Here is a 21,003-nt window from a genome sequence, read left to right on the forward strand (position 1 = left end):
AACACTCTCCTACGGACACCCACACTCAAGAAAATTATTAGCAGAAAAGTGCATGTTTAGATTTGTAAAATCATTTACACTGAATTTTAAATAAAGATATCAAGTGCCCACTTACCCACATATTTCTAAGAAATACTTTATGATTTTGGGATTTACAGCTCAAAGGTTTTCATTATTCTGTACTCTGTGAGCTGTTAGCAGGTCTGGATCCCACTGCAGAACAGAGTCATGTAGTGGTGAGCACAGGCTTATTTTTTAATTATTGCGGAATTAGAGGGCAGCAATGGTTTATTTGTGTATCCTGTGTAATAAGGACACATTTCTTAGAACCGAGGCTTGTGGGGCATTGCTGCCGTTCAGTAAATTTAAAAACACCACACAATACTGTGAGATTCATAGGCCCCAGATTTGATCAGACTATTTTGAATGGCATTGGATGGAGCCTATCTTATTACTGTGACCAATTCTTGCCTTCATATAAGCATGAGATTTCTGCGAGATCATAGAAAGGTCCCTGCTACTGTAATAATAAACACTGCAATGGCAACATTACTAAAGTACCCATGGGAATGCTGAACACACACCAAATTACACTCAGTTCATCTCATAGACACATAGTGCACGAGTGATCTCTGGACATTTTGATGGAGAGGGTCATTTGATGCACTGAATGTCTGACAAAATTGATACTGATATTTAGGTTCATTGATATTTAGGGAAAGCCTGAAAATATTGCTGTCTGTTGTAATGTGCACATACTGTTTTTATATTTGTGCACTAATGCACAACACTACTATCAGAAACAAATATTGAAGGCTACTGAGCAAATGGAGTTCAGTATCTCCAGCTGAATCTAACTAATGTGTACTTACGTTGTTCAGCTGAAGCTTAGTTTAAGGTGTACAACCTGGAAATGGAAGATTTGTAAATGTGGGATACATGGTGGGTAACCCTTTCAACAAGAAGATTACTGCTTCAGATCTTAGGTGGGGCCTTTGTGTGTGGGATTTTGCAAGTTCTTGCCGTGCATGTGTGGGCTTTCTCGAAGAGTTCGAAAAACAGGCCTGTTAATTTGACTGGAGATTCTTAAATATTGTCTGCAGGATCACTGCAACCCACTGAAAATTGGTCCACAAGCCACTTGTTGGTCTCTACCCACCAGTTGAGAATCACTGCTATTACAGGCTGACTCTGAAAATAGAGTCATAGAGTTGTTCTAATTGCATCATCTCATATACCTTCCTGTACTCTGATTAATGGCAGCTCACTGGAAAAGTTCCACCACTTGTTTATTGTAAGGCACCAAATATTTAAATAGCAGTAGTAATCCATCCATCCATCCATTTTCCACCGCTTATCCGGAACCGGGTCCGCAGGGGCAGCAGCCTCAACAGAGATGCCCAGACATCCCTCATCCCAGACACTTCCTCCAGCTCTTCCGAGGGGAGTCTGAGACGTTCCCACGCCAGCCGAGACACATGGTCTCTCCAGCGTGTCCTGGGTCTTCCCCGGGGTCTCCTCCCGGTGGGACATGCCTGGAACACCTCTCTAGGGAGGCGTCCAAGAGGCATCTGATACAGATGCCCAAGCCACCTCAGCTGACTCCTCTCAATGTGGAGGAGTAGCGGCTTGACTACAAGCTCCTCCCGGGTGACCAAACTCCTCCTTCTCACCCTATCTCTAAGGGAACGTCCAGGAAACTCATCTCAGCCGCTTGTATCCGCAATCTTATCCTTTGGTCATTACCCAAAGTTCATGACCATAGGTGAGGGTAGGTGCGTAGATTGACCGGTAAATCGAGAGCTTCACCTTTCGACTCAGCTCTTTCTTCACCACGCCGGTCCGGTACACTGAATGCATAACTGTGGACGCTGAACCAATCCGTCTGTCAATCTCACGCTCCATCTTTCCCTCATTCATGAACAAGACCCTGAGATACTTGAACTCCTCCACCTGAGGCAGGACTTCTCCACCCACCCGGAGAAGGCAGGCCACCCTTTCCTGGTGGAGAACCATGGACTTGGTTTTGGAGGTGCTGATTCTCATCCCTGCTGCGTTGCACTCGGCCTCAAACCGCCCCAGCACTTGTTGAAGGTCCCGGTCCGATGAAGCCAACAGGACAACATCATCCGCAAAAAGCAGAGATGAAATCCTGTGGTTCCCAAACCCAGCCAGAGACAGAGCCAGAGACTTGAGGTACTCAGGGCGAATCTCATCCACCCCCGGTGCCCTGCCACTGAGGAGCTTATGAACCACCTCAGTGACCTTGTCTTGGGTGATGGATGAGCACATCCCTGAGTCCACACCCTCTGCTTCCTCAATGGAAGGCATGTCAGTCGGATTGAGGAGATCCTCAAAGTATTCCTTCCACCGTCCAACGATGTCCCCAGTCGAGGTCAACAGCTCCCCACCTGCACCGTAATTGGTGTTGAATGTGTTAAATGGAGTACTGCTTCCCCTTTCTGAGGCACCGAACGGTTTGCCAGAATTTCCTCGAGACCGACCGGAAGTCTACTTCCATGGCCTCACCTAACTCCTCCCAGACCCGAGTTTTTTGCCTCCAGGTCTGCCCAAGCTGCGGTTTGCTTGGCCTGCCGGTATCTATGTACTGCGTCAGGAGTCCCACAGGCTAACATAGCCCGGTAGGACTCCTTCTTCAGTCTGACGGCATCCTTTACTTCCGGTGTCCACCACTGGGTTTTAGGATTGCCGCCATGACAGGCACCAGAGACCAGATGAAATGACAACAAAGTCGATCATTGACCTCTGGCCTAGAGTGTCCTGGTGCCACGTGCACTGATGGACACCCTTATGCTTGAACATGGTGTTTGTTATGGACAAACTGTTACTAGCAAAGTCCAACAACAAAGCACCACTCGGGTTCAGATCTGGGAGGCCGTTCCTCCCAATCACGCCTCTCCAGGTGTCACTGTCATTGCCCATGTGAGCGTTGAAGCCCCCAGTAGAACAATGGAGTCCCCAGTTGGAGCACTATCCAGTACTCCTCCCAGGGACTCCAAGAAGACCGGGTACTCCGCACTGCTGTTCGGCCCCATAGGCACAAACAACAGTGAGAGACCTTTTCCCGACCCGAAGGCGCAGGGAAGCGACCCTCTCGTTCACCGGGGTAAACTCCAACACATTGCGGCTGAGCTGGGGGGCTATAAACAAGCAGACACCAGCTCGCCACCTCTCACCCTGGGCAACTCCAGAGTACTGGAGGGTCCAGCCCCTTTCAAGGAGCTGGGTTCTAGTGCCCAAACTATGTGTGGAGGTGAGCCCGACTATCTCTAGCCGGTATCTCTCAACCTCCAGCACAAGCTCCAGCTCCTTCCCCCCCAGCGAGGTGACATTCCATGTCCCCACTGAGAGGGTTTTGGTCCAGTGATTGGGTCATTGAGGCACCCCGCCACGACTGCTACCCAGTCCACATGGCACCAGCCTATCATGGTCCTTCCTGCGGGTGGTGGGCCTACGGGAAGGCGGGCCCACGTCGCCGTTTCGGGCTGAGCCCGGCCGGGTCCCATGGGCAAAGACCCGGCCACGAGGTGCTCGTCTTCGAGCCCCAACCCCAGGCCTGGCTCCAGGGAGGGGCCCCGGTGACGCCGATCGGGGCGACGTAACGGCCCTTGATTTTTCCTCTTCCATGATATGCTTGTGAACCGCTCTTAGTCTGGCCCGTCACCTAGGACCTGTTTGCCATGGGAGACCCTACCAGGGGCGTAATGCCCCCGACAACATAGCTCCTAGGATCATTAGGGCAACACAAACCCCTCCACCACAGTAAGGTGGCGGTTCAAGGAGGGGAGCAGTAGTAATCAGAAACATATTTTTAAAGCTGCACAAAGAAGTTTTCCATTGCAGTTTTAATTTTTAAAGGTATTTGGTAACTTTAATGAAGTATTGCTTCTCTCTTGCTGACTCCAGTTTGTTACAAAAAAAGAAATATTTTAACATCAAGTACAAGATATTAACAGAAGTTAGTACGCTCATTGTTGATGGCAAAAATAAATATTGCTAAGGTGTGTGGTGAATATGGAGGTAATCCCTCAGCTCCTCATTTTACGGGGGCATGTTAGCATGGCAAAGCCAGTCCAACAGCAGAAAGCGCATTATTAAAACAAGATAAATGTATTCCACACTTCTCTGGTATGTACATGTCATAAGTATTTTTCATGTGCCTTTTAAGGTGGGCAGCCAAAGTTGAAAGTGTAAGATAAAGACATGCTCTCAAGTCATGCACATCTTACCGTGCCAATCCTCGCAAACACCAGACCACAAAGGGAGTTAAGGTCAGTGTTCACTGGAAATGTATTTAACTCCTTAGCCAAACCTCTGCGGCATCCCTGTAGCAATAACTTCAAAGTCATTTTAGACAGAATTGACAGACAAATCCTGCCCCGACCAGGCACTCATTGCAATGATGCCCCCTCCAAAGACTTCAGATTTCACTGTTTCCACCTTTCTGTCCTAATAACGTTTCACTCATGCAATTACAGCACAGCCAAACAAAATCATATAGCCGGCCACATAAAACCTGCCTTTGCAGCCAAAGCACACACCCACATAAAAATACATGCAAAGGCGCACACACACACACACACACACACACACACACACACACACACACACACACACACACACACACACACACACACACACACACACACACACACACACACACACACACACACACACACACACAAAGAGACTGCACTACAATGACTGTCACAAGGCCATTTCAATAATCCCCAGCATGTATCTTTAATAGTGAGCGCCCAACAGGAAATGATCGGCAAATGAAACGAAGCAGTGGGTTATTACGTACCACTCTGGTGTCAGCCCAGGCCTCCTCACCATTAATTTTATTGTAACTCATTTCTGTGGCCAGAATGGAACAAGATTTAATGTTTCCATTCCCCACTTCTGTTCTGCATGAAAAATTGTTTTAATAAACATATAGTAGGTCATAATAAAGTAATAATAATCCTACCAGTCACCTTATATCACTTCAGTTAAATTTTCCCGTAAGCTAATACTGGTTACAATGACAATTACATGGTAGCCAGTCCTCAGCAAAGCAAACACAATGTGCTTTAATATAGTTTGTAAATATGATTAGTGTGTTGTTGTGTTATTGGACTCTAGTATTTACATTTCTCTCCGGGCCGTTATACAGTACAGGTTCAGCATCGAGTTAAGCTTTTTCCTTCCTTTCTTCTACCTGTCTTCCCTGCACTCCTCTCTCCACAACTTAATGAAAAACATTGTTAACCGTTAATATTCCACGGATCAATCACCGTTTTTTAATTTTGCGGATAAACACACTATTGTGTGAGCCTTCAAAGATCTCACCCACGTGCAAGTGGTTTTGTGTCTGCGTCCTTGTCGGCGTGTGTGAGTGTGAGCTGCTCATGCATACTGTTTTTGTGTTTCTCCCAGTTGGTTTCTTAGTGAAAGGGAGGGAATGTGTTCACATAATGGCCCTTGGTTATTTGAAGGGGCAATTTTATGCTACATTTCAATTATTGAATAAATGTTTTTTTTCCTCTCTCTTTTTCTTTTAGCTCCCGAAGTCATTGTTTCTACCTGCAATTCATTCAAGACACAAATATTCACTTTGGAAACATTATGTCAGAATGAATTTGTGTGTATTTTGAAACCGGTTATAGCAAACCTATGAAATGTACAAATGTACAAAAAAATAAAATTCAGACGGTTATGTGCTGCTGATTGATAGTTTTGACTGTAAACTGTTATGACTGACAAATTTAAAGCGTGTCTTCTTTTTAATTATGCATGCCAATGTACACTGTGTAAATGTAAGAACATGACTTCGATACTCTTAAATTGAACAACATTGTTTGTTTGTGTTATAGTAATATACTAATATATTGACAAACTAAATGTGTATAGGAACATTTTTATATAAGCATTTCATTATTGCCGTCTCAGTGCTTTTGGAAGTCTAAATTGCTAGCATGAAAGATTCACTACACTTGTGCTGGCTATTTTTGGCATTGAAACAAATAATTATGCCAAATATGTCAATCAGAGCACATCAAATACAATCCTAGTGACATTCAAGAGTAAGTGCTGACAGGTTTCAAAAAATGAATAGATAAATAGAAGGATATATCTATAATCAATTTATATCATATGTAACCGTGCCATGTAACCAGATAGTTCACCCAACTTTTGGTTTGAGGCTGTCATTGGAACCTCAGTTCCTCAGAGTGTCATCTTCTTCCAAAAGCCTAGCAGGAGTGGACTAGCTGGAACGACTCATTTTTTGTTTGGTGATTGTTTCGCAGTGCCGGCAGTAAGTCAGACCTCTTCCCAGTGCATATTGGACTTCGGCAGGGCTGCCCTTTGTCACCGATTTTGTTCATTATTTTTATGGACAGGATTTCTAGGCGCAGCCAGGGGCCGGAGGGGATCCGGTTTTGGAACCGCAGGATTTCATCTCTGCTTTTTGCAGATGATATTGTCCCATTGGCTTCATCGGACCAGGATCTTCAGCATGTGCTGGGGCGGTTTGAATCCGAGTGCGAAGAGGCGGGGATGAGAATCAGCACCTCCAAAACCGAGGCCATGGTTCTCCACTGGGAAAGGGTGGCATGCCTTCTCCAGGTGGGTGGAGAGGTCCTGCCTCAAGTGGAGGAGTTCAAATATCTCAGGGTCTTGTTCACGAGTGAGGGAAAGATGGAGCATGAGATTGACAGACGGATCGGTGCAGCGTCCGCAGTTATGCGGTCGGTGTACCGGACCGTCATGGTGAAGAAGGAGCTGAGTCGAAAGGTGAAGCTCTCGATTTACCGGTCAATCTACGCACCTACCCTCACCTATGGTCATGAACTTTGGGTAATGACCGAAAGGACAAGATCGCGGATACAAGCGGCCGAGATGAGTTTCCTCTGCAGGGTGGCTGGACGTTCCCTTAGAGATAGGGTGAGGAGTTCGGTCACCCGGGAGGAGCTCGGACTCGAGCCGCTACTCCTTCACATTGAGAGGAGTCAGCTGAGGTGGCTTGGGCATCTCTATCGGATCCTCCTGGACGCCTCCCGAGGGAGGTGTTCCAGGCATGTCCCACCGGGAGGAGACCCCGGGGAAGACCCAGGACACGCTGGAGAGACTATGTCTCTCGGCTGGCCTGGGAACGTCTCAGACTCCCCTCGGAAGAGCTGGAGGAAGTGTCTGGCGTGAGGGAAGTCTGGGCATCTCTTTTAAGACTGCTGCTCCAGTGACTCGGTAACGGATGAGTGGAAGAAAATGGGTGGATGGATGGATCGACTCGGGTGGAAGCTGTAGATGACCTAAACTGGGACCACGGGTTACTTTCACAGCAGTCAAGGCTGTTACCATAGACCAGGTGGCTATAGTTACTTGTTTGTAATATGTAATATAATGATAATTGAATAACTGCCATGGTCAATGGTTGTACGGTTTTATTGCATTTTTTTATTATTGTTGTTTCAAAGATAATTTTTAACTGATTTTCTGGATTATTTGGTCATAAATCACCTTCTGGAGGAGATCTGTCTTTCCTCATTCTGCTTGTAGTCCATTAGTTGTGCTTCCCATATCATTTCTGGTGTTGCTCCCTGTGTTACGCTTGTTCTCCTGAGTACATGTTGCCTTCACTTTTTCATTTAAAACTATTATATGTTTATAAATGTATTTTTAAAATAACAATGAAGCTAAGACTGTATAAAGAATGTATAATCAAATGAGGCAAGATTAAGTTTTATATATACTGAAACAAGTTTTTGTTGTGCAAAACTTAAGAGCCTTGGATCTAAACACAAAGTGCATCATCGCAGTAACTGCAATTTTTGAAATGAGATCCTATTACAATGTCAGTCAAACTTCTTGTTGGAAGGAAACAGCTTATGAAGTATATTTTCAATATTATATGACATTTTATATGAAACACATATATAGAAATGACATCTTCCTGTGGAATATGTTTAGTTCTAGTTTAACCTATAATTTTTGTTGTTGTCCTTGTTCTGTGCATGTGTGTGTGTGTGTGTGTGTGTGTGTGTGTGTGTGTGTGTGTGTGTGTGTGTGTGTGTGTGTGTGTGTGTGTGTGTGTGTGTGTGTGTGTGTGTGTGAGTGTGTGTGTGTGTGTGTGTGTGTGTGTGTGTCTGTGTCTGTGTACGTGGGTGATATTGATGTAACAATATTTTCAGCTGGTTGAAAACATGGTGAAAGAGATCTTATGAACGTAACCGCATACTGGGTAGCATACAGTAAATGAAAATAACTATTACAATGTCATCTTAGCTTCATCTTTTTAATTAATGCTAAGACAGTGTGAGGGATTTGTCACTTCAATGAAAAAAGATGTCATTTTGTTGGAGGAGCTCAAAGGACGTGTGCTGTCATGTCTCCTGGGAGGAGTTTGTAAAAATCCTTAGAATCAACATGCGTTGACATATACCTGTCAATGATTTCAAAGACCTCAAGTGTCTCAGTCAGTTATGATGGGAGGAAAGCCAGAATTAATGTGATACATTTATGGAGCCTTGAAAACATTGTGGGGATTAAACCTAATCCGAATCCACTGTACTGATGTCAGATGAGTAAAAGGTAAAATTAATAATCGTGGTAATAATAATCCTGAGTGTCACACTGGAATTGTTTATTCAGTGGGGAGGATATGTTTACAGTATGTAATAAAATTGACTATTTTAGAGTTTTCTGTAAGATCAGAATATGTGTTCTTGACTCTTGAAGTTAGTGTTGCTTCACTGAGTCAGTTCTGTCTGAATTTGAGACTGCGCTGGTATCTGTGCATGTCCATTCCTCTGCAAAGTTGAGAGCCATCATTTGCTTTGACTTCTGTATACTCTTGCTTGTCACAGATTAAAGCAGCATCAATAATTGTTGTCAAATGTTACTTCAAGTTTGCTGGCCACTCTCCATGGTTGAGGAGAGAGAGGAAAAACTCCCTTCAAATTATTGCCAGTCTTTTGAATGAGAATCTTTTCTTGTTGACTCCTACTAGAAGCCTCTAGTAGCCTCAATTTTCCAGCACGCATACCAGCAACATACTCAGAAACGAATGACATGAAAGGGCTCTACTACTCCACATCCATAGCATTGACAGTTGAATGAAATATTTATTTATGAAATCTAAAAACATGTATTCACCCTTGACACCAGATTCTGCGAACATTGACTTCAGAAGCACCTCAACACCACCAGAGCCTGGCCCTCCAGTGAGTCAATTATGATGGCTTAAAGAAATGTCTGACTCCCTCTTTAAGCGTCTACTTGGACCCATTAAAAAAAAAAAAAAAAAAAAAATATATATATATATATATATATATATATATATATATATATATATATATATATATATATATATGACTCCTTTCATCTGATTCTTTATTGACAAGGTGAAAACAGTTGAGACCATCTCCCTTCAACCATGAACACAAAGGTAAAGACAAGATTGACGTATGAGGATATTTAAATTTCACATCGTCACTTCAGAAATGAATCAGTCTGTTTTTTAAGGATGGATTATCTTTGAGTCATGGTAATCTCATCCAGATGCAAAGGCTTCTTCTTCCTTCAAAGGTCTCATAAAAGATTGTTTAAACAATTTATGCCACCTGTGATTTTTGTAACAGTGTTGATATTGGCAAAGCTGTTTTTGTGGTTGTTGTTTTCACTTATTTCAAATGGATGCTGTATGTTTTTCATATTAAATTCAGATTTCTGTAATTATGGGCAATTATGAAATCCATTTGGTTAAGTTTTTTGTACTTTTTTACCAATTTTACACCTATACAAGGTGTAAATGCATCAAAGATGCATTGGAAGATGTGTTGAGATGTAATCACTACATTCAGTGGTGTACTGAGCCACATGTGACCAGAATCTTTTAGCAGTTTAAATGCTATGGTTCCTGGGACCACCTATCTAACTGGCCTGATGCATTCATTCTTGTACCAATAGCTTCATCTTTAAGGATGAAAGAACAGTTGGGAATCATAACAACACACAACCACAATAATCTGAATTAACTCTGTTGACCGTCTGTTTTGTTTTGATTTAAGTTCTTCCTCTTTTTAATTCTGTTGCACATGAAGGCTGTTCTTCTTTTTACTCTTTCACAGCAATTTGACATGACTTTGTGTGTTGCTGTCTCCCGCAGGTAAAAAAAAACAAAAAAAACATTTGATCTTTCTAAGTGGATATCTTGTATTTGCTTTTTTTCATATAAGGTGAGGGAGTGAGATTTCATTGCTAGTTATTGCTCGAGACACATATTAATGCCATGTGTGAACAGCACCACACCTGTCCAACAGCTGTCCACTTTTTATCAATCAGGATGGATGTTCATACCAAGTCTAATGACCTTTTTAGCAATAAGCAGAGTGGCCGCTTTTCCACTAGTACCTACTCGGCTCGACCCAACTTGGACTAGTTTCTTTTCCATTACAATCCAGTACCTGGAGCAGAAGTAGGCGGAGTTAGAGCGAAGCTGCTGTTACGTACTTGAGTGTGTGACACAAACAAAGAAGGAAGTAGATATGCGCTGCTTGGATTGTGGCTTGTGTTTGATATGTTAAAAAATGAGAGTGAGAGAAGGCTTCAAGTGGCGAGGCTTTTTAGCTTGTCTGGGCGCAGCTGAAAAGTCCATTGGTAGCCGTGAGCAGCTATGGACTGACAGCTCCTGGTAGATCTTTTCATTCCTTATCGCCCGCCTAGATCCCTTTGAATTCTCTCATCAGCCACCAGGCTTGGGAACGTCAACTCGGAGTTGGACCATGGAACAGACTTTTGCACTCCCATTGGCTAAAATAGTGCCAACGCTACACAAGCCAGCCAAAATGATAAACTATTTTTCTCTGATAGCATAACTCAAATGAAGTTGTGGTTTAGTACAGCCTGTAGGATGGTCTAATGTTACCTCCTACAGTTGTAGGTTTTCTCTGGGAATATTTAGCTAATAAGACTGGAGCAAATTCCTTTGTGGAAGTTTAAGTGTCCACACTGTAAAAAAAAACATATTTATGCTAATATTGGTGGAGAAGGAGACTGAATTGATTTACGACTGAGAAACTGGATCAGATCAACCGTATAGAATCGGCAATGTGAAAGCTGGTTTCTGACCTTACTATCCCTTCACTACCGAGTTGATGCTGCTGTAATAAGAAAATGGTGAAATCACCTGACACGTTCTCAGTGGTGGCAGGAAATAAAAAGGATCTTCTCTGGAAGTTGGAAAGTGTTGTGACATTGAGATCCGCTGCATGAAATAACCTAGTTCTTTCATTAGAAGCAGAATAAACTCAACACTTCCCATTTAATCTACCAGACTTAAAACTCAGCATCTTGACATTCATGAAAAGAAGCAGAAGAGAGAGGCTTTAGAGACCTCCCTGAAGGGCAGTCATGAAGAGAGGCAACCAGAGATGGTAATGTAGCTGTGTGTGTGAGTGGTGGGGATGGGGGTGGAGGTACTTGAGGCTTTTGAGAACTCATTTCAGACCCAATCTGAACCCTCTCAGTCATCTCTCCTTACAACTCAATACTAAGGACTTGTGTGTCTCTCGGCCTGACACTGTGTAACTCTTCATTATCCTCCAGCCAAATTCAAAACAGCCCCCTCCCTCACCTCACAGTGATGCAGCAGCGAGGGCCCTCTTTCTCTCCACAGTCACACATGCGGCCCCCACCCTGCGCTTTCCAGCATGGCTGGAATGTTTTCTTGTTAGTTTAAGTCTCATCTCAACTAATTAATATTTTTGCTTATAGCTGCTGTAGTTCCCTTGAGAGGCCTCTTAATTAATCATTTATAAATCTACACAGCCTCCTAGTTTATTAGTCTCTGCCTTTGGCATTGGCTGACTGCATAGGGAAACCGCAAATGATTAGTTACAGGAATGAAAGCCTTTCCCCCACTCTCCCTTTCGTGTTTGCAACTGATTAGGGCCTCACACAGAGGTATTTCCACAGCCCTGTTCTGCACTTTAATTCATTCGGAGCACCTGACACATTATTCACTCTCTCACCCCTCTGATCTTCTGCCTATTGTTTGAACCAGTGTTTTTCCTCGGCTGCATCGAGGCATGGCGATCAGTTAAGACTCACTTTTAACCCAGTCAAAACAAAAACCACAGAACCAAACATGGAAGAAGCAAATTATAACAGTGGATGAGATCGCATCAGCACTGCTCAGACTAGAGAAAGGGACATTTCTGGTCATCCTTATGGGATCAGGTTTGGAGATTCTGAAGCAAAAATCCCTCACTGTTATTTCTTAAGAGCTGAGGCCTTCAAGCCGTGTCTCAGCGTGTCGGGCATTTATTGAGAAAGAGGCAATATTTCCATCAGTTTAACAAAAATAAATTAATTGAATCAAGTGAAAGCAGCGTGGGAGGTTTTCATTATGTCTTTGCACTCTCAGGGAAGAACGCCTCATGCAACAGGGCTCCTTCATCCAATTAGACCTCTGCTGGCTGGCTCACCCCAGCCTCACTCTGCTCAACACTCTATCTGATCGTTGCGTTTTTATCCCTTTTATCATCAAAGTGACTGCACTTTATTTTCGCATATAGGTAAATCTAGCAAAATCCTCCTAGAGAGATGGACTAATTATGTTATAAGAGTCACACTGTGCAGCTCTGGATAGCTCGCTGCACATTCACCAGCAGTGGCTGATCCCAGTGTTGTAATGAAATGAGGGTGGATGTTCAGTATTAAAGTGTATTGCTAAGGAAATGTGGGATAAAATGTATAATACTGAAACCTTACCTTCTAGCTGTTAAAATATATGACTTGCATAGAAGGTTTTGTGTTTCCAGAAGGACTTGGCCGTCAATTGAAACACAGTATATATGATTCGAGGTGAATTGGCATTGTGATGTTCATTGGTACATCACTTTTATTTTTTTTAATCAACACAGCAGCACACGTTTCTCACAGATAATACCGGAAGAAAAAAAAATCATTAAAGAGAGCGAGAGAGAGGGAGCTGAGCTCTGCGAACAAGGTAATTATATTTACATTCAAAGCAGCAGTGAATGTGTGTCTGTTTTTGTCTGTATGAGGACCAATTACTTTCATTGAAATATGTTACAATTTACCTTTATTCCGGCAATGACAGTTCTGTTAGTAATGCTTACACAATTAACGGGATCAAATTGAAATCATTGTAGAGTACAGCTCTATCTGCAATATTTGTAAATGTGGAAATGCTACAAAATTTGTATCGTTTCTCTTGATGGCATCATTAATACACTCTAGACACATTCCATGTATCTGAGAACGTGACGAGTTTACAAATTTTAGAAAGAAAACATTAAAAAAGTGGTTGACTTGCATAGTAATAATACAAACAGACGTCAGATACCATGTTTGCTATTTTACTGAAATTTTCAGACACGCAGTAGACGGAACATTGCGGATGCAACACCACAACAGGTGTGTCTCCTTAACCAGGGTGGGGTAAAACAGCCCCCCAACGAATGTTCCAAGGCACCGCCCTCTAACACCACAGTGATCTACATTCACTCTGCAACAAAGCTCATCTGAGACCGATTGAGGTGAAGTAGAAAACTGTCTTGTGATCCGATGCATGAGAAATTCTATTTTGAAGTCACTGATACTTCTCTTCAGGTCCTCAGGACTAAAGAAGAGATACACCATCTGGAATATCCTTGCACAGTTTCAAAGAAAGCATTATGAAGGTATAAGAGTGCATTAGTATCCAAGCTGTGAGTATCTTAATATTTTTGCAGGCACCATGGATGGTGAGGACCAAACTTAAAAGTGCCATCCAGAGAATATGTCTCAAGAATGACCTTGCTTATTTCAGCAGGATGATGTCAAATTAAATTCTGGAGACAGTCAGAGATATATTGGTACTAAACTGGCCAACATGCCTTCTGGACCCAGCACCTACAAGGGATACTTGCAGGTTTCGGGCCTTTTAGTTCACAAATATTTATAGTGCACTTAAAGAAGGCATCATGTAATATAGTGATGACTTTTCTTCTAAATATGTTGAAAATATTGCTTTCATCAAATCAAGTGAAATCTAATTAAATCAAAAAGAAGATATAACATTGAATTGGAACAAATGGAAACATTAGATGTGATTTCCTTTGATATTCTCCATATTGTAGGTTTTCAAAAACTTACAAATCAATGATAGCATGTTTTATAAGATCTTAACTTTTTATTTTGGTAAAATGCTATGTGGCTGTCTGCAATTAAGTTGATGTTTAGATTTAGGTTGAATTTTGAATTAGTTTGATTAATTAGAAGTGAACTGGATAGATTTTTTTTGATTGATTTGGGTTTGAATCCTTGCAAGGGTCTTTCTGTGTGGATTTTTATTTTCTCACCTTGCTTACGTGGGTTTTCGCTAAGTACTCAAGTACTCATGTGATCCCTGACTTTCACCTGAAGATGTCTGGGATGTTCCAGCAGACCTTTGTGACTGTGAATAGGAAGAAGCATAGATTATGGATGAGGGGGAAAAAAAGAAAAGATTAGGGGAACACATATTGCCTGTTCTATACTGACAAGTTATGAATGTGATGGTTGGTGGTTCATGAGATGTTATGAGTTTAACATTAAACATCAACATTAAACCATGCTTTTTTTCTTTTGCATATGATTATTTAATATGCCTTTGTTTTGACAAATTGTGTGTAGTCTTGGGAGACTTTGTTGACAGAATGGGGATTGGAATGAATGAGGTCCCATCTGGGAATATTTTGTCTAGTGCTCTTTATACACCCATGTTTAAAACCTTTTTTTCTGTAGTAAACCAAACAGCCACACCATGTGCTGCCCATGACCTAAAAAAAACGTTTTGTTGTTTTGTTAAAGAAGAAACCAGGGGCAGTGGCTCTTGAACCTTTGACTTTTTTTTTCAGTCTATCGAACTTCAATATTCAATCTTTAGTAAGACCATGTGCTTTGTGTCTTTTGTGTGTGCAAGGCTGAGCGATGAATAGAAAAAGAGCAGACACACAAGGAAAATTCATTAATTTTCTATACCCTCTACAGTCCTATCTCAGGGTCATGGAGCGGATTGGAGCCTATCCCAGCTGACATCAGGGAAGAGGGAGGATGGTCCCCGGACAGGTTGCCAGTCACAGCGACACACCTTTTTTTCTGTAGTAAACCGTGTGCAGTAGTAAAACATGTGCTCACAGTCATTTTAGAATCTCCAGTGAACATATCATCTATGTTTTTGGACTGTGGTAGGAAGAACCCGGAGGACTTGAAGAAAGCACACACTAGCACAAGGAGAACATAATTCTCCACCCAGAAAGCCACTAGCTGGGATTCAAACTAGGAACCTTTTAGCTACGAGGGAATAGTGCTAATCACACCAACACAATGCTGCCTTGGAAAGAAATAAAATGTTTAACTTTGATTTTTTGCTTTTTCCAAGGCTGTGGATTATTTGGTACCGTAAGTGAAAAACACAGCAGCTGCGGTACTCATTGATTTGGATGGTTGTGCTGCTCTGAGAAAAGACTTCAGTAAAATCTTTCTGCTATATTTTTCATTTTGGCTCAAAAACTAGACCGATTTTAAAATGACCGTGGAGTTGAATCGCGGCTTCTTTATGACACAATTTTGACAAAAGTGCTGTGCAACAAAAGTGAGTGCTTGTTTAGTTATTAAAGGGTTGTAAATAAATTAATCAATATCAATAAATCAAAATGGGAAACCACCTTATGGAGGACCAAAACTGATATAATTGAAAATAAAAGCAGAAATATATATATATACAGTATATATACATAAATATTGCAAAGACATTTATATATATTTAGTTTTTTCTTTTCCTTATATGAGCATTTTCATGAAGAAATGTATATATTTGGTTTTTCCTTTTCCTTATACATGCATTCCTCGTTTTTACATTCCCTCGTCTCCTCTTTTTACTTAACCTTATGCATTTCTGCCTCATTGGTCTAGCTCCTCTACTATTGGTCAGTAAACAGGAAGAAGCAGGATTGGGCCAATAGTAAGAGGGGCTGGACCAAGAAGGGCAGCCGTCCTCATTTGCATAATGAGGCAGAAATGCATAAGGTAAAGTAAAAAGAGGAGAGGAGGAATTGTGAAAACAAGGTATGCATGTGGAAAAACAAAAAACATATATATTCTGTTTAAATTTTAGTATGTAAGTTTTGGTCCTCTATACATTTTAACATGGGAGTCAGTGGAGATTGACCAACTTTTGCAGCAGTCAATCAAGGAACTGCAGCAAATCTTAGTTCCCCATGAGCCTCAAGCTTGGTCACATCCAGTGAGAACAGAGGAAATCTTATCTTGACCTCATGGCCAAAATAAGACTGTACATGTGTATATAGGTTAGTATGAAAGGATGACAGAAAGGAGAGAAGAAAGTAAAACCCCAAAACACTAGAATAACATCTCACCACCGGAAAACTAAGCTTTTCAGCCATTTCCGTTTCCTGGTCATTCAACTGGGAAATGAGGAAAAGCCTAGTCTGTTGTTGTGAGAGAACGCGTCAACAAACTCTAGCAACGTGGATGCAATAACAGATACAGTAAAACTAAACAAGTTACATGCATTAACTACGTTTCTCTGCCCAGACATGTAAACAGCCTTTTAAGTGATTCACTTTGCGAGCGATAGAAGTGATAGTTTTGTCCTTGGAAAACTAGCATTCCTTTCGGTTCGGTAAACAGTTGGATGATTACGCTCTACCGGTCTACCGGACTCTCTCTCTTTCTCCCCTCGTTTCTGTGAGGATGAGAGGATGTAGCTTCGATAAAGCAGATGGGCTTCCTTCATCTCCAGGTTGGTCTGAAGGAATTCACGTCATCAGGATGTGCGCAGGTCCCTTGTTTAGCTCATCTGGAGTTCTAAATGTTTGCGGTCACTCCATTGCATCGCTGCATCCAGACAGACTGTGGTTGCCATTCTTTGGCAACCAGATGGATTTTTTGGATAGGGTGATGGAGGAGACAGGCCTTAGGCTGTTAACTCATCACACTAAAGTAGGAGCTGTGGCCTTCACAGCTCACAGACTCAGTAGTGATGAGGTCCATGTTGGAGGTGGTGAAAGAGAGAGTGAGAAAGGGGAAAGCCATTCTTTATAGCCGTGCATGGGCTGGTGCGCATCACTGGGGACCCCTGCTGGGTTTTGGGGTTTGATGCCAACTGAGAGGCCAATTCCTTATCACCGATTTGTCTTAAAAACGGAGCAATGCTTGCTGAGGTTTCAAGTCATTTAAGAGGTTCCTTTGTGCCAAACCATGACTACGTTTACATGCAGTCAAAATTCAGGTTAAGGTCAATATTCCGGTTACTGAAACATTCGGAATAATCTGTTTACATGCGTGAGCAAACAGGGTTATCCCTGTATACATGGTAATTGTAATCATTTGGGATATCTCCATCAAACCAGCGACGCACGGAGAACGTCATGACGCAATTCCCGTCATTTCCGCTTCTCCTTCCTGTATCCAAATTCAAAACAAATGCTGCTTTGCGCAACTTTTCGCTACATTTATGAAGTGATTAGTCTCCTCCTGGTCTTGCGTTTCGCCATGTTTATAAGAACTTCCTGGACTCAAAAGACTAAGATTCCTTGCGAAAAGAACATGTGCAGAAAACAAATTCATGTTCCTTTTGACGGGGATATCCCGTTTGGCGTTTACATGACCAAATATTCGGGTTAGAAAAGGAGTAACCCAGGGGTCATATTCGGGTTTTTAAAAACCGGAATATGAGCAAATTCCGGTTACTCAAAGGGGTTATTGGTGTTTACATGGCCGTGCGCAACCAGGTTATTGCTAATATTCTGGTTAGAAAAGGGTTATTGACTGCATGTAAAGTAGTCCATGTGGTCAGGCTTTGCTGTTGATATTAGGCCTTTCTTTGTTTCAGCACATGGCTGTGACTCAACAAAAGTAAAACATTATGAGTTGCAAAAATAAAAACTAATAATTTAAATACTGCTGCAATGTCCAGGGTGGACCCCTCGGCCTCTCGCCTGAAGTTAGCTGGGATAGGCTCCAGCAGACCCCCGTGACCCTGCACAGGATAAAGCAGGTATAGAAAATGGATGGATGGAATATAAATACTGGAGCTATTTGTACTCCAGCTAAGTACAGGTGTTGCTTTTATTTTGTCTGCATTATGCCTATCATGCAGTTTTACACAACAAGTCAGACATGGTGACCGCATTAACGCTTTTTAAGACTAAACATTAATTAATTGCAGAAATGTAATGTATTACTATAAAGTAATCTTTGACAGCTTCCATATTTTAGTTTTGATTTTACTTATATGTGGAATGGCTCAGAGAATGTTGGCTCATGTCTACAATTCACAGCTAGGCTGCTGCTCTGCAGGGCAGAGGAGGTCAAGCAAGAAAGGCAAGTGCTTGTGGGGATATTCTGGTTGAGTTGCTAAACTGGCCCAAATGAAAACATTTTTTTGCAAGTCTACAGCTCACCCTGTTACCAACAAATACAGAGGGAAATGTGAGCGTGTCACTAGGGCAGATGGAGTCAGAGTCATTGATATGAAGCCTATTGTCTTATTTTATATCTCATTTGACGAAAAATACTTATCTACTATAAATTGAAAAATTGTTGTGCTACCTAGCCGTGTTTTAAAGCTGAAATACCTCAGAAACACTATATTCTTTCTTTGTTTTCTTCTAAAGTGAAAGGTGTGGCTTTAGGACTTTTATCCTTTTATTCCCCCACCGTTGCTTTGATGTTATATTTCAAAATTGTATAAATCAGAGTGCAAACTTTAGTATTCAACTAGAATGACTAAAAGTAATATCCTTTGGAGTGCTGCTTTCTTTGTGTAGTTACACCAACCGTCTACATTATTTATTGCTCCGTCTTCCATCGCTGCGTTGCTTTGTTGAACACCTAAATTAAAGCAGGTGAAATATTGAAATCTGTTTTATGAATGATGCTGCTTGTTGCTTCTGATTTGTTCGGGCAATAATGAAATTCTTATCACTCCTGCGAGCTATTTGGTTGTGAAATTGCTGCACCACAGACCTGACACATTATAAGCCATGATGTGTTTTGGAGCATATATACTGTAGCATGTGCGGGTGTGTTGTCAATTTAGGATTGCCTCTGACTGATAGTAATAGATCCAGGGACTGTTTCATGAGGTGAGTTCATCATTGTCAGATGACAAGGCTAAAATTACCAAGATGGTTAAGTGGGTTAATGATGGCTTTCTCATTCAATCGTAAGCATCAATAGAGCAGGAGCAGCATATGTAATATGAGATAGGATGATAGCATTGACTGAAATTTGGTATGAGCAGAAAAACAAAATTATTCACCAGCATAAAAGATACATAAAATGCATATTTTAAACCTCCTATTTATCACAATGCAGAAGGAGCAATACAAAATGACAAAATATGCTGCATTTTGTGTATTTTTCCATAAAAGGCTGATTACCAGCTATTGTGTCATATTATTTTCGTAATTTACTAATGCTGTAAGTACGAATACTGGGTCTTATCTGTTACCATAAAACTAGAGTTGGAATTATTTAATTGTTATTGTCTTTATTGTTTGATACATTAAACTATGCAGCCAGTTGCAACAGAATTAACTTCCATCTGGACTCTCATTTCGCTTTATGTAAGAAGAAGAATATTTACTCAGCTTTTGACCAACACTTTTTAACTACCGTATTCTTTTTTTTCTTTTACAAAGAGTTGCTTTCATGAAGATATTCCAAGGTAATTATTGCCTAAGCAATGATTTGGTAATAGGAGGGAAGACTTGTAAGAGGCTTAAAAGACTCATAGGCAGACAAAAATGTCTTACAGGAGAAAAAAAGAGGATAGTAGAATTTTTTTCAAATGCTGAATGACAGTGAGTTAATGGAACACTACAGATTAGGTGGAGATTAGGTACACAGATCATTTTTATGGTAGAGACTCACTCACATCTTCCACTTCATGCAGAAATGCTATAATGTGAAAAAAGAAAGTAAGCAAATCACTAAGATATTCTGCAGTTATAAGTGCAACAGCAATAACTGTCCCCTGAAAAGGACTTTTACACTCAACTAAATGACCAGTAGTTGGTTTGCGTGCTTGCTGTTTTTGGGTGATTAGCTGTTTATTTATATTAGATCTAACACTTGTCACATGTAAAATGAAGGTTTTTAACATCCAGACAACGTTGTGAAACGGTGAAGCCAAACCCAAACTGGGAGCAGTTTTACAGGGCAGGGGTAGTGGCTTAGAGAGCTAGCTTCAGGTTCAACAAGCTGTTCCACTTCCTCTTCAGTATTACTGTGATTGACTGGAAACTTCTCCAAAGCAGGTTACAGTGATTTCAAATAAGAAATCAACACATGCAAAAAACACTGCCTCCTTTCTGCAATATCAACACGCCAATGTCAAATATTGGTGCTTTAAAACACTTTAAGTTTGGAAATTTAGAGACTTCTTTGTTCTTTGTTTGTTATTCATGCAATTCAAAGAGTGTTTAAAATGAACAGTGTTGTGTCTGATGATCTAATTAAGTGTAGGAAATTACCAAGTCAAATTTTCAGCATAACACAACCATAATGGTTTTTTTTTTGTGGCCACTTAGTTATCTTCTATTGTTAAATCAGAGTAAATTTACCTCCAAATCTACTCTAAATATCACATAGTAATTAAACTGACACTAACCATAGTGTTTTAGCTGAAATATGAAACGTATAACTTGCTACTAACTGTGCAGTGGAGAGAAAAAACAATGATACAACATTGTAACTTTGAATCAGCTGGAACTTTTTTTCCACTTCTTAGGCACTGAACAAAATGAGCAACATTTAGATGACAACATTTCTGTAAACATGAGCCCATTTGGACAGTAAATGGCTGATTGTTAGTGATTTAATCACCTCTTAACTAATTTCTCAGCTAAATCCTTCTTTTTATGACATTTATGTCCAAAACACTATGCCATTTTCTTAAAGGGGAATGCACAGATAGTACAG

The sequence above is a fragment of the Cololabis saira genome, chromosome 2, assembly GCF_033807715.1.
Source record: "Cololabis saira isolate AMF1-May2022 chromosome 2, fColSai1.1, whole genome shotgun sequence".
NCBI lineage: Eukaryota > Metazoa > Chordata > Actinopteri > Beloniformes > Belonidae > Cololabis > Cololabis saira.